This window comes from Pongo pygmaeus, chromosome 3 (assembly GCF_028885625.2).
Source record: "Pongo pygmaeus isolate AG05252 chromosome 3, NHGRI_mPonPyg2-v2.0_pri, whole genome shotgun sequence".
NCBI lineage: Eukaryota > Metazoa > Chordata > Mammalia > Primates > Hominidae > Pongo > Pongo pygmaeus.
Window position 1 is genome coordinate 137,384,996 of NC_072376.2, and position 16,153 is coordinate 137,401,148.

Here is a 16,153-nt window from a genome sequence, read left to right on the forward strand (position 1 = left end):
AGAATGTCCATCATTGGAACTGTGAGGTGTCATGGTAGGATGCAGTAAGGAAAGTATTATTACAAGATTTGGGGATATTCTCTGTGATTCTAAAAGTTAAAGAAAATTGAGGCCATTCTGGGTTGGGTGCCTTCTGGAAGTTGGAACAGTGTGGTAACTAGGTATGTTGGTAATTTTTATCTAGGAGGGATTACTGAAGTGGAGTGAGAAGAAAAGAAATATGTTTAGTTATTCTTGTGGTTGCAGAGTCTCTATATTATTTTTGACCTTGTCACTGAGTGGCATTGTCTTTTTCTTGTTCCGTCACAGTCATGTGTGCTTTGTTTGATAATTGTTTGTATTGTTTGTATCCTGTGATCTTGTTTACCGTCTGCTGGGATTATCACGGCCTAGCTGTAGGCTTCCAGAGCCATTTATCTTCTTCTCGATCACATATAGGGCCGACTATACTTATTCTGCACATTGATTAGAAAGCAACATTTGAACCAATAGATTGAAGTTGTAAAAAGAAACGTTCCAGTTCAGTACAGGACATAATGTGATGTTTAAGGATAAAGTGAGTTGTCTCACAAACCTGTGTATTTCTTGCTGCTGGAATGATCTAAAAGTCAGGATCCTCTAGTAAGAGCATGATTGGAATAAATGTAGTTTGCATCTCTAAGACTTTGTTTTTCGGTCTGATACACAAAGTTTCTATAATCATAAAGGTTTGGAGTTCAGTTGGAAGAGACAGTCATGGCTGAAAGAATTTTTTATCAGGTTATTATGGTCAAACATCAGCGTTTATTTCATATATCCTAGTAAGTTATGTGCCTTCATAAAGGTTTATGTTGTAATTCAAATACTGGATTTTGTCTCCTATCATACACTGTATATTTCATAAAAACACATTTGTATAAGCAACACATCTAAAATTAGAAGAATACATAGAATGTCAGCAGTCTCTCACAAAATGATGAAATGTACATTCATTTAAAATTTCCTTAACTTTTTTGGACACTTTCAACTCTTCCCATTCTCCATGTATTTAAGATAGTTTCTCACCCCTTATATCTCAGCCTGCAGCCTGTTGGATTACTATCCTTCCAACAATATACAACTTGAGAATTCAAATGTGCTTCCTGAGTACAACGTCTCTGATTCTATCCTGTAGATAATGAGGTGAGGCCTGAAATTAAGGTCAAATATCATGTGCTGTATTGACATCTGGTGAAACCATGAAGGTTTCAAATAGCCTAACTGGAAGTTCTCTTCACCCTGTTCTTGTGGATAAGTTCCCCCTAGCCACCTTAGTAACCCCTTGCTAACCCTCCTTAGCAAGAAATCAGGTACAGTTCCTGCTTATCCTTGGGTTTCAGTTATCAGAAAACTCATAAAACTATTCAAACCAATCACATCCTCCCATGGGAACCATGGGGCATTTCAATCTCTTGATACTGCAAAGCCTGCTCCCCGCAGCCACTGGTTGTATGCTCTATTCCCAAATGCAACCACTGTGTGTGTCCCTGTGTGGCAGGCAGCAATCTTCTTCCCAGGCTGTGGGTGTATGTGAATACTAAACCAGTGTTGATCTCATCTGTCCAGTGTTAGGTGTTGTGTGTTTGGCCATCCGCATAACTCTAGGGTAGGAATCCCTCCCTCTCCAAAGGGTTGAAGAGAAGGTGATTGACATATAGATCTGTCTACTTTTCTTAAAGCAGTAATAAATACTTTTTATTACTTTTCTTTAATACTCTGTATTCCCTAGTACTAGTTATATTGTGATTTAAATTATAATTACTATTTCTCAAATGTGATTCTTTATTGCCATGTGGACAGGAATTTGAGTCTTACCCAGCTTTGTATTTTCTCTATGGCCCAAAATGGCATTTTACAGATTATAATTTAGTTTATACTCTATTAGTACTTTTCGCCTTCTTTCTAAATTTAGGTCATCTTGTGTCTTTTTTAAATCATGAGAAACATTTTTATTTGTAAAATTGAAACTTTTTATTTTACTTTTTAAAAAAAAGTACATTAAAAAGAAATATTTTACTGGATTGGCCCGGAAGCTGGCAATAAAGCTGTGACTGAGAGCCACTTCAGCAAATTTCATCAGTTCTGTGTCTGGCCGGAGGCTGATGCTAAAGCTAGTTGTCCCATCTCTCCACCATCAGCCTTACTGGGCTGACACATTTCTTGTTAATTTGTTCATTTATTTCTGTACTACTGGACATCATGCACCACTGATAAAACCAAGAATATAACTGCTAAATAATTGTTAGAAATTGAACCATTTTTATAGTTTAGGCCATCTCCAAAAAGTGTTGAATTTTTTTTGTTAGCTTTTGCTTTAATAAGAAAGTAATTGAGACATGCACACAGCTAGAAGATGAGTTAGAATATCCAGTAAATAACGAGAGTATACACTACACAAGATTATTTGAAACATGGTCCCTATTTCTTCATATGCAATGTGTTTGAGAAATGTTGCTGTATTATTTGACTCTCTTCCTATGTTTTAGTTTATCATGTTCTAATTTAAACTTCATTTAAACTTGGTTAGTTCTAATTAATATTTGGGTCATCTTTGGGTCATCTTTGCATGTAGTAAAATTATTGCTACTTGCCTCTTTATGAGCATACAGTACAGTACATCATACACAATTCTTGAGTAAATAGTAAAAAAAATGAACTTCGGCTCTTATTATTCATGACATAATCTATAATTCTGTTTTCAGCCACTTAGATGTATTGGTAAAAATATGTCCCAAAGCAGAAAAAAACATATGCTTTCTATTTTTTTCTAAAGAGATATTATGATCTTATTTCACACTTTTTAAAACTGTCATAATAGGCGGTGATCTTCAGTATGTACATGCATTCTTCAATATAATAAGTGGATAATAGTTCAATTTCTACTCATCTAAGAATTTTAAAGAATGTGGTAAGTTTCAATGACTATTGATTACTACTAGCACTTATTTCACTGGCCATAAATTGCTTCTAGGTTTTAATGTGAAAACTATCTAAAAAACATGATTACATTTAATTTGTTATAGATAGCTGAATATATTACCAACATTGATTCAGTCTATGGCAATTCATAGTCATTTAAATATTCAGCAATCATATATTTATAGACTATTGTGCCCTTTATATTCTACTTAAGAGTCTGTGTTTTGTCTGCTTGATTTCACATTTGATTAAATATTTTAAATAGATACTCATTGCTCACAGGTGCCCCTTTCTGTGATGTACCATATCAATGGTAGACAAGTGTACTGGACCTCCCTATTGCCCAACTTAAGGGGGCATTATTCTTACACAGTTTACTTGTTGGTACTTCCTGGAACATGACTTCCTGTAAGGATACCACAGTTTCTGGCTTTAGTCAAGTTGAGGAAAGAAGACTAATACAGATAACAAAGCTAGACCCTTGCAGATAAGAGGTATCAGAAGGAGCAACACTAATGGGAGAACATTTCTCTAAAGACAATGGAGGTGAGATGTAGGAATGTATGGATATATTGACTCTAGTGAAGGTGCATAGAAAATGTTTTGGAGAGACTGGGAACAAGAAAGAGAAGTTTAACTACGTAAGCCTGGGTAACAGAAGCTTTGTAGGCTCTTGAGCAGAGAAATGATGAGAGGAAACTCAAGTTTCTGGAGATCATGATGGATTTTAGAGGGCAGGGGGAAGGTAATACTAATGGAGAAGTGAAGGGATTTAGGCCTATTGTGAGATAAGATTGAAGAACAAAGCTGTCTCTCAGGTGTCTAGTCAATTCTTTCCTAGAATTTCTGGCAAACTTCCAGTTTATTCTTAAATTTTCCCCTTTCTGTTAGTCACATTTTCTTATCACATCTACTGAAGTTATATGGTATTCTCTAAATATTTAATGCATTTGTCTTGGTCTGCTTTGTGTTGCTCTAAAGGAATACTTGAGGCTGGGTAATTTATAAAGAAAAGAGATTTACCTGGTTCACGGTCCTGCAGGCTGTACAAGAAGTGTGGCACCAGCAACTGCTTCTGCGGAGGGGGCTCATGGCAGAAGGGGAAGGGGAGCTGGTGTGTCACATGGTGAGAGAGATAGCAAGCGAGGGGAAGGTGGTGCCGGACTCTCTATCCATCACTTCAGAACTCACTCATTACTGCAAAGAGAGCACCAAACCCTTCATGAGGGATCTGCCTCCATGACTGAAACACCTCCCACTAGGATCAAATTGCAACAAGAGGTTTGGAGGGGACAAATATCTGAGCTTGTATGTCTTGCTTCCTAAATAATATTAGAAAATTATTAGAAGACATCACTAATACTTATTTTCCATAATTATTATATCTAGAATGATTTAAGTAGAGACTTCATGAATTCTCACTGTATTTGGAAAGGTGTAAAGTAGATTTTAGAGGAGTTTGAAGAATGCATTTGAGAATGGAAGGGATATGTGTGTATATATTCTTACATATATTTTATATATTAAGATATATACCAGAAAGAGTCTCAAATGCTTCTTTTAATTGACCTTCACAATAATTCTGTGAAATAATTCTTCTATAGCCAAGGAAACAGGCCCAGAGAATGTGACTAATAGGTTAAATGTGATGAAATCCAGAATGAACCCAAGCCAGGTTGACTCCATTATATTCTCATCAGAGAGACTAACAGTGGATTTTACTGTCATCATATTATTATGTTAGTAGAATAAGGCAGTGTTGTCTATTTTCCTAAAAGATACAATAATTTTTATGTTGACAACTAAAATTATTATCTATTTAAGTTAACTTTTCCTAGAATCATGATAAAGTAAAATATAGGAAAAAAATTATAGGCAACTTTATTTCATAGCTTAACTTAAGAAAAATGTTACACACATATGCCAAATACATAGCCAGATCATAAAAGACTTAAGGTCCTAGAAGTTAAAGATGCTCTAAAATAAAAACCATGTAGAAGTTACATCATTATTTTGTTTACTTGAAATCCTGCAGTTATTGCAGAGCTGTTTCTTAAATGCCTCCTAAGCGGATGACATTTGCTATGTTCAATATGGGATTCAGAGCTTGACTCCAGTAACATGTTAAATTGAATTACAATGAATTAACTGTGAACAATTATGAGTAATGAATAGCTATAGGGTATTACCATATTTCACAAAAACATTATCTATCATTATCTCCAAACTTATTGGCACATATTTCCCAAATATCAGTGAATACTTATTAAAGGTAAACTAGCTCTTTTCTTTTTTTGTTTGAAAATGATACATTGAATGTCCTTTATTAAGAGCCCTGCATTTGTAGCTATTCCAGTTGACTTCTGAAATATTGAGGAAAAGTTTTGATAACATAATAGGGTAGCAGAAAGGAATTAAAAAAATATAGATAATATATTTGGGAGATTTACATGTAATTGTTACAGTATTTCCAAATAGAAGTGCTGGGAGAAAGAATTATAAGCAGCTCTAAACAGCAATGAGGACTTAGAGTCCACAAGTTCTGGATTACATGTCTGATTCTAACGTAGGATTTATATATATCCCCTGATAAAGCAATTAATCTATTCTGCATTAGCTCCCCTATTGTAAGTTTAAACACTGGCATATATTTACCATGTAAGGCTATTTTAAAATCTGAGTCATTTAACTTAGTATTTAAACATTTATGAGGCTGGATGACATTTATGTAAAAATTATTATCATTGCTATTTTCAAGTTATTTGGACTTGCCAAAAAAAAAATTTGTCTGCTTGCTCTGTAATCTTACATATTCTTTAGCCTCACAAAAAAGGAGACAGTAAAATTAGGCATCTGGCATCCCTGAGAAAAGTCTTCGATGCATTCCAGTTTTTTATTTCTTCTTCCAGCAGAGCTCTGTGTTTGTGTTACTCAAATTGGATGCAGGTGTGCATCCATCCACACTCTTACAACCACATAACAAATGGAGAAAATGGAACACAACACACTACTCAGTCTTTGGGAACCAAAAATGCTCAGTAATGAAGTTTACCTCACTTTCCTTATATGTGCATCCAGTCAGACTTCACAGTGAATGGAATTAAATCACAAAATCCTGGTTTTAAGAGCCAAGAAAGCTTAAACCCCTTATAGATATTCTATTTGGCCTCTTTTAAATATATCTTGCTTTTTACTTTTTTGGGGAAAGGAGATATACACAAATGCCAGGCCTATGGTATTACACTTTTGTTAACCAGAATAGAGTCTAGTTTTGACCACTATGATAAGCCAGTTTCACTAAAGTGTAAAATATTTTATGTCAGACATGACATAGGAACTGCTGATATTCTTATATTCTGCACTTGAGGTTCTTTTGAAACTTTCCCATTTTCAGGGTAGATGAATTATAATGGTTCCAGTACTCTGAAAAGGCAATTGTGCAGAAACAAACCAGAAAACCTCTTGTTTTTATTCTTTTTCAGAACTCATCAGCTTTGTTGATAATTGTGCCATTCACCTAACACTAGACACATCATGCACTGTAAATTTTTTAATTCAATTTTCCATATGACACTGTTGCTTTGGGGTCATGTGAAGGACATGTCAAACGTTTTGAGTAGGAAGCTGTTGAACAGTTAGAATGAATTATTGAGGCTTACATTTCTGTTATTAGCCTATTAGTGAAGTTTTTCATCCACTGTATTTGTCAGTTGTATATTAGAACTGTTTGTATTTATATTTATTTTCTTTTTCTTCTTGGTGTTCTATTTCAGTTATGGATGATAGATCTTTTTTTAGAGTAACTCAGCTAGTTACTTGATTAGCTAAATATTTTAAATGGTATGCTTATGTCTGTGAGATGACTTACGAGCAATGCTAAAGAGAAGAGAAACAAGTGATTATAGTGGAGACCATAATTTTCAAAAATAGCTAAATGTTATTAAAACAAAAAGATTGTCTGTGTAACTTGTGAGCCATGCCCTCTAAAAAGCTTTGGGAATAATATAAAAGTTTATTCTCTGAAGTGTTTTTATGTATTTTCTGGTAAAGTCATAAATTATTCTTTCCAGGCAAATGTCTATCTTTCTCATGGAGCTGTAACCCCATGGAAACCTTGCTGCAGTTATGCTTTTTTTTTATTCAACCATTTATTTTGAAAATAATTTAATATTCTCTTGAAATTAGGTATAAAATTAATCTATACTTAAAAATATATTCCTTTAAATTTATTATTTTATTTTAACTTAATTTTTAAATTTTAATTTCAATGGCTTTTGGGCAACAGGTGGTTTTTGGTTACATGGATAAGTTATTTAGTGGTGATTTCTGAAATTTTGGTGTACCCATTACCCAAGCAGTGTATACTGTACCCAATATATAGTCTTTTATTCCTCACCCCCTCTCACTCTTCTCGAGTCCCCAAAGTCCATTATATCATTCTTATGCTTTTGTGTCCTCATAGCTTAGCTTCCACTTATAAGTAAGAATATACGATATTTGGTTTTTCATTCCTGAATTACTTCACTTAGAATAATGGTCTCTAACTCCATTCAAGTTGCCGCAAAGGCCATTATTTTGTTCCTTTTTATGGCTTAGTAATATTCCATGGTGTATATATACCACATTTTCTTTATTTACTTGTGGGTTGATGGGCATTTAGGTTGGTTCCATACTTTGGCAATTGCATATTGTCCTGCTATAAACATGCATGTATATGTGTCTTTTTTATATGACTTCTTTTCCTTTGGGTAGATGCCCAGTAGTGAGATTGATGGATCAAATGGTAGTTGTACTTTTAGTTCTTTAAGGAATCTCCACACTGTTTTCCATAGTGGTTGTACTAGTTTACATTCCCACCAGCAGTGTAAAAGTGTTCCCTTTTCACCACATACACACCAACATTTATTATTTTTTGATTTTTAAATTATGACCATTCTTGCAGGAATAAGGTGGTATTTATTTGCAATTCCCTGATAATTAGTGATGTTTAGCATTTTTCAAGTTTGTTGGCTGTTTGTATGTCTTCTTTTGAGAATTGTCTATTCATGTCCTTTGCCCACTTTTTGATAGGATTATTTGTTTGTTTGTTTTCTTGCTGATTTGAGTTCCTTGTAGATTCTGGATATTACTCCTTTGTTGGATATGTACTTTGCAAATATTTTCTTCCACTCTGTGTGTTGTCTGTTTACTCTGATAATTACTTTTTTTTTTTTTTTTTGAGACAGAGTCTTGCTTCTTTGCCCAGGCCAGAGTGCAATGGCGTGATCTTGGCTCACTGCAACCTCCGCCTCCAAGGTTCAAGCAATTCTCCTGCCTCAGCCTCTCCAGTAGCTGGAATTACAGGCATGTGTCATCATGCCCAGCTAATTTTTGTATTTTTAGTAGAGATGGGGCTTCACCGTGTTGGCCAGGCTGGTCTTGAATTCCTGACCTCAAGTGGTCAATCTCCTGATCTCAAGTGACCTCAATCCGCTTGCCTTGGCCTCCCAAAGTGCTGGGATTACTGGCATGAGCCACTGTGCCTGGCCTGATAATTACTTATTTTGCTGTGCAGAAGCTTTTTGGTTTAACTAAGTCCCATCTATTTATCTTTGTTTTTGTTGCATTTGCTTTTGGGTTCTTGGTCATGAATTCTTTGCCTAAGCCAATGTCTAGATTAGTTTTTCAAATGTTATATTCTAGAATTTTTGTGGTTTCAGGTCTCAGGTTTAAGTCTTTGATCCATCTTGAGTTGATTTTTGCATAATGTGAGAGATGAGGATCTAGTTTTATTCTTCTACATGTCGCTTGCCAATTATCCCAGCACAATTTATTGAAGAGGGTATCTTTTCCCCACTTTATGTTTTTGTTGGCTTTGTCAAGAATCAGTTGGCTGTAGTATTTGGCTTTAGTTCTGGGTGTCTGTATTTTGTTCCATTGTTCTACGTGCCTATTTTTATACCAGTACGATGCTGTTCTGGCAAATACAACCTTGTAGTATAGTTTGAAGTTGGGTAATGTGATACCTCCAGGTTTGTTATTTTTGCTTACTCTTCTAGACATTGGCTTAGGCAAAGAATTCATGAACAAGAGCCCAAAAGCAAATGCAACAAAAGCAAATATAAATAGGTGGGACTTAATTAAACTAAAAATCTTCTGCACAGCAAAAAAATAATCATAATTATCAGAGTAAACAGACAACCCCCAGAGTGGGAGAAAATATTTGCAAACTATGCATCCAACAAAGGACTAATATCAAGAATGTTCAGGGAACTCAAATCAGAAAAAAAAAAGAACCATAAAACAAATAGTGCTTTGGCTATGAGGGCTCTTTTGGTTCCACATAAATTGTAGAATTGTTTTTTTCTAGGTCTGTGAAGAATGATGATGGTATTTTGATGGCAATTTCATTGAATCTATAGATTGCGGTTGGCACTGTGATAATCTTCACAATATTGATTCAACTCCTCCATGAGCATTGGATGTTTTTCCATTTGTTTGTGTCATCTATGATTTTTTTTTTCAGCAGTGTTTTGGAGTTTTCTGTGTAGAGATCTTTCACCTCCTTGATTAAGTATATTCCTAAGTATTTTATATATTTTTTGTAGCTGTTGTAAGAGGGATTGTGTTCTTGATTTTAGTCTCAGCTTGGTCACTGTTGGTGTATAGCAGTGCTACTGGTTTGTAAACATTGATTTTTGTCTCTTGAAACTGTACTGAATTCATTTATCTGAATTCATTTATCAGATCTAGGAGCTTTGTGGATGAGTCTTTAGGGTTTTCTAGGTTTATGATCATATTATTGGTGAACAGTGACAAAATGACTCCCTCTTTTCTAAATTGGATGCCTTTTATTTATTCCTCTTGTCTGGTTGCTCTGGCTAAGACTTCCAGTACAATTTTCCCCATTCAGTATGATGTTGGCTGTGGGTTTGTCATAGATGGCTTTTATTATTTTGAGATATGTCCTTCTATGCCAATTTTGTCGAGGGTTTTTATAAAGGGATGTCGGATTTTGTCAAGCGCTTTTTCTACATCTATTGAGATAATCATACAATTTTTGTTTCTAATTCTGTTTATGTGATGTATTGCATTTATTGACTTGCATATGTTAAATCATGCCTGCATCCCTGGTATGAAACCCACTTGATCACGAAGAATTATCTTTTTGATATGCTGTTGGATTTGATTAGCTAGTGTATTATTGAGGATTTTTACATCTATGTTCATCAGGGATATTGGTCTGTAGTTTTCTTTTTTTATGTCCTTTCCTGGTTTTGGTATTTGGTGATACGAGATTTATAGAAAGATTTAGAGATGATTCCCTTTTTCTGTATATTTTGGAGTAGTTTTAGTAGGATTGATACCAATTCTTTGAGTGTCTGATAGAATTCAGCTGTGAATCCATCTGGTCCTGAACTTTTTTGTTGGCAATTTTTAAATTATTGATTCAATCTTGTTGCTTGTTATTGGTCTGTTCAGAGTTTCTATCTCTTCCTGAGTTAATCTAGGAGGGTTGTATATTTCCAAGAATTTATCCATCTTTTCTAGCTTATCTAGTTTTTGTGCAAAATGGTATTCATAGTAGCCTTGAATGATCTTTTGCATTTCTGTGATGTCAGTTGTAAAATACCCCATTTCATTTCTAATTGAGTTTATTTGAATCTTTGCTCTTCTTTTCTTTGTTAATCTCATTAATGGTCTATCAGTTTTATCTTTTCAAGGGACTAGTTTTTTGTTTTGCTTATCTTTTGTATTGTTGTTTCAATTTCATTTAGTCCTGCTCTAATCTTTGTTATTTCTTTTCTTCTACTGGGTTTGGGTTTAGTTTGTTCTCGTTTCTCAGTTCCTTGAAGTGTGACATTAGGTTGTCTATTTCTGCTCTTTCAGAATTTTTGATGTAGGCATTTAACGCTGTGAACTTTCCTGTTAGCACCACTTTTGTTATATCCCAGAGGTTTTGATAAGTTGTATCACTATTTTCATTTATTTCAAAGAATTCTTAAATTTCCATCTTGATTTCATTGTTAGCTCAAAGATTATTCAGGAGCAGATTATTTAATTTCCATGTATTTGTATAGTTTTTAAGGGCTCCTTCTGGAGTTAATTTCCAGTTTTATTCCACTGTGATCTGAGAAGATACTTGATATGATTTTGATTTTTCTTAAATTTATTGAGGCTTGTTTTGTGTCCTATCATGTAGACTACCTTGGAGAATGTTTCATGTGCTGATTAGAAGAATATATATTTTGCAGTTGTTGCGTAGAATATTCTGTAAATATCCAAGTGCCTTTCTTCTAGGGTATGGTTTAAGTCCATTCTTCATTGACTTTTTGTCTTTGATACCTGTCTAGTGCTGTCAGTGGAGTATTGATACCTGTCTAGTGCTTTCAGTGGAGTATTGAAGTCCCCCACTATTATAGAGTTGCTGTCTGTTGCATTTCTTAGGTCTAGCAGTAGTTTTATAAATTTGGGAGCTCCAGTGTTAGGTGCATATATATTTAAGATTGTAATATCTTTCTATTGGACTAATCCTTTTACTATGTAATGTCTTTTCCTCTTTTTACTGTTCTTGCTTTAACATCTTTTTTGTCTGATGTAAGAATAGCTACTCCTGCTCACTTATGGTTTTCATTTTTGTGAAATATCTTTTTCTGCTGCTCCTTTACCTTATGTTATGTGAGTCCTGTGTGTTAGGTGAGTCTCTTGAAGACATCAGACACATGGTTGGTGGAATTTTATCCATTCTGCCATTCTGCATCTTTTAAGTGGAGTGTTTAGGCCATTTATATTCAGTGTTAGTATTAAGATGTGAGGTAGTTGTTCTATTTATCACATTAGTTATTGTTTAAATACTTTTTTTTTCACTGTGCATTGTTTTTTAGGCCCTGTGAGATTCATGCTTTAAGGAGATTCTATTTTGGTCTTATTCTTGATGACAACTAGAAGGATCTCTCTCCATGAGTGTTTTGGTACCAAATTAATTTGTCATTACAAGGTTCAGTTCAACAGTTGGTTGTCATTTGCACTGTACTTTATATTAACTGTACATCTGTTTGTAAAGATGCTAGTATTAGTTTTCTTATCATTGATAGTAGGAGAAACAAGACAAAACCAACATTAATCCAGTAGGCCAATGATTTAGATCTGGAGCTAATTAATTCCAATTATTAATGAATTCCAATAGCAAAGGATTGAAAATTTAGTTCATAATCTGTCATAATTTAAAATGTAAACCCTTAACTTAAATCTTGAAGAAGAGGCTGAATCAATGCAACCAGTCTAGTGAGGACTCAGAGTTAATGAATGTCAGTAAATCCTCATTTAATGTTGTCAATAGGTTGCAAACTGACTTTAAGTGAAATAACATACAATGAAACCAATTTTATCATAGGCTAATTGATGTAAGGGTGTTTCTGGTCACAAAAACATCACCAAACATCTAAATAAAGACTAAAATGTGCCAGGTGTGGTGGCTCACACCTGTAATCCCAGTATTTTGGGAGGCCAAGGTAGGTGGTTCACTTGAGGCCAGGAGTTTGAGATCAGCCTGACTAACAACATGAAACCCTGTCTCTACTAAAAATACAAAAATAGCCAGGAATGGTTGCACATGCCTGTAATCCCAGCTACTTGGGAGGCTGAGGTAGGAGAATCACTTGAACCTGGGAGGTGGAGGTTACAGTGAAATCGAGATTGTGCCAGGGAGTATACTCCAGCCTAGGTGACAGAGTGAGACTTTGTCTCGACAACAGCAACAAGACTAAAATGCTTCTAATATTAAACATTGAAATAAATGTGACATTGAAATAAATGTGAGCTATACATACATTTAAGAAAGAATAACAAGGACAAGATAATTATTTACCCAATTTGTGATAGTTAGTGATGGTGTTCACAGTGATAATGGGTTAAATCAAGAAATAAGTGCTTGAAAAGTGAAGTTGTAAGAAGTATCTCCTACCAGCATGCAGTTTGGAATGAAACAATAACAAATATCGGGGCTCACTTTGCCACCACATAGTTTATTGTTGAGCTGTCTGTATGACTTTTGTATACCTTGCAAATTTTTACTTTACAGTAATTTACAATAACTTTATTTGTTTTTCAACCACTTATTCCAGTTCAGGGGTCACCAGTGGCTGGCACCTATCCCAGCAGCTCAGGGAACAAAGTGGAAACTTAACCCTGGACAAAAGGCCATTCCATCACAGGGCATACTCATACACTCACTCACTCAGGCTGGGACCATGTAAACATACCAACATACCTAACATGCAGAGCTCTGGAGTACCTGGAGAAAATCCATGAATACATGGAGAGGATGTGCAAACTCCATGTAGATGGAGTCCCCAGCTGGAAATACACCATTTTGCCCCCTTCTCCCCTTCTTCTCATCAATGTTATAATGAAATGATGTTGAATGAAAAGATGTTACTTGACTACCTGCTATATAGGCTTTAAAGATGCCAGACTGTGGCGATTTTTTACTGTATTTTCATTGCAAGAATACAGTAAAGACTAAAACTAAAACTTGGCTCTAGCATATGCAATTATGAAAAATATGTAATGTAAAATAATTTTTCTCTTGAAAGCTAATTTGTGGCTAGCCAATTTTTATAAAGCATCAACAATTAACTCTGTACTGGTAATACAAAGCAAGGCTGACTTGTTGCAGCCAGAAATTTACTGATATTCTTGCTTTTAATCTTGACTTCTTTAATATTGTCTCATTCCATCTCACTCACTCAGGACTGGTTTTGCTTATTCTGTCTCAAGGTCTAAATATGAATGTTAAGCCTCAGAATGGAGGAAGCCAGATATCCTGGCTTTCATATTTAGGTCTGGACTACCAAAAACAAAAAACAAAAAACAAAAACAAACAAACAAAAAAATACCTACCCAGGTTTGCTACTGGAAGCAGTGGTAGTTGAGTAGAAGTTGAAAAGAAAGGCAAGAAAAGTGGAAGGAGAAAAAGCATGAAATGGTTGCAGGAAATGAAGAAATACTTAGGAAGCAGGCATTTTACTATTTTGAATGAAAACTAATACTATGAATCATTCTTTATATATATATTTGTTTTATTTTCAATACTAATTAAATTCATCAACCTAAAATTTTAAATTTCTATGTTCAATATTGTTTTATGTATAACCAGTCTATATACCTATACACTTTTATTGTCAAAGTTCATCTTTTATATTTTTTTAGTGTAGTTTTTATGATATTTGAGTGTCTAAAAATGTCTTTCTCTTATAGTCTTGAAGGATAATTTAACTGTTTATACAGAATTATAGGTAAGTAGTCTCACCTCCACTCCTGCATATTGATGAGTTTAGCCTGGTGTTCTATGTAGTCTGTTTCTATTGATGATGACTTAATGCTGTCAATCTAACGGCAACTTCTTTTTTCTTATTGGTAGCATTTAAAAGTTTATTTTCATCCTTGCGTTCATTCTTCAGTTCTGTGATGTGTTACGATGTTATTTATTTTTCATTCTGCTCAGCGCTTTGAATCAAGGCCTTCTTTTTATTATGTTGCCTTTCTTTTAATTCTTAAATTCTTAGCTATTTTTTTATATTTCTTCTCTGTCATTTCTACTATCTTCTAGACTGCCTATAAGAATTATGTTGGAGATTATCCTACTTGTTTTCTAAATGTGTCTTTATCAGTTGTAGTTTTTTTAGATTTTATTTATTTATTTATTTTTTGATCTCCTTCTGGTAGAACTCTAGAGTAATATGTTCTAATTTTTTTTTTTTTTTTTTTTTTTTTTTTGAGATGGAGTCTCACTCTGTCGCCCAGGCTGGAGTGCAGTGGCACGATCTCGGTTCACTGCAAGCTCTGCCTCCCGGGTTCACACCATTCTCCTGCCTCAGCCTCCCAAGTAGCTGGGACTACAGGCACCTGCCACTGCGCCTGGCTAATTTTTTGTATTTTTTAGTAGAGACGGGGTTTCACCATGTTAGCCAGGATGGTCTCAATCTCCTGACCTCGTGATCCACCTGCCTCAGCCTCCCTCTAATTTTTTAATGTCAACATGTGGTAGACACAACCCAATGTGGCACCCTCAAAGATGTTGTATTATTTACATCTCTTGACTATGGGCAGAACCTGTGATTTGCTTTCAACCAATTAAATATGGCAAAGGTGATGAGACATAACAGCCTTGATTACATTTTACATAAGAATGTCTTTGAAGGTTAGAGTAGTAGACTGTCCTGCAGGCCTTGCAAAAGTAAGCTACCATGCTGTCATCTGCTTGTGGAAAGGACCACACATCAAGAAGGAACTATGGGCATCCTCTAGGATCTGAGGGCTTCAATTCTACAACAGTAGGGAAATGAATTCTGCCAACAACCACATGAACTTGGAAGTTGACCTTCAAATCCAGAGACGGCATAGCACAGCCAGTACCTTATTTGCAGTCTTAATGAGTTCCAGCTAAGCCTTGCCTGGGCTTCTGACCTGTGGAAACTGTTAGATAATAAATGTTTGTCATTTTCAGCTGCCCAATTTGTGGTAATTGGTTATGCAACAATATAAAACTAAGGCTGGGAGCGGTGGCTCACGCTTATAATCCTAGCACTTTGGAGACTGAGGCGGGTGGATCACCTGAGGTCAGGAGTTTGAGACCGGCCTGGCCAACATGGTAAAATCCCATCTCTACTAAAAATACAAATTAGCTAGATGTGGTGGCCTGTGCCTGTAATCCCAGCTGCACAGGAGGCTGAGGCAGGAGAATCACTGGAACCTGGGAGGCAGAGGCTACAGTGAGCTGGTTCTGTGTCATTGCACTCCAGCCTGGGTGACAGAGCGAGACTCTGTATCAAAAAAAATTAAAAAAAAAAAGAAAAAGAAAACTAAGACAAACTGTTTCCCACCTAAAGTTTATCATTTTCCATGTTTTCTTTTACTTTAATGAATGTATTTTCTTTGTAAAAATTTCTAATTTTATTTCAGTATTACTGTTAATTTTTTAGATATTCTTTCATTTTCATTAATGAAGATACTAACAATATATACCTTAAAATCTGTACCAAGTGTTTTGTTATGTAGTTACATCTAGAATTGAATCTTTGGGGGGTATTTTTTAATATTAGATTTCACGTGCTTTGGTATTTGGTTAGCATGCTTATCACCTTATGGAGTTTGTTCTTGCTCTTTTTAATTTTTCTGCTTGCTCATAAGTTTGGCTTTAGTTGTCTCCACCCATAACTCCAAAACCAAGTCTTAT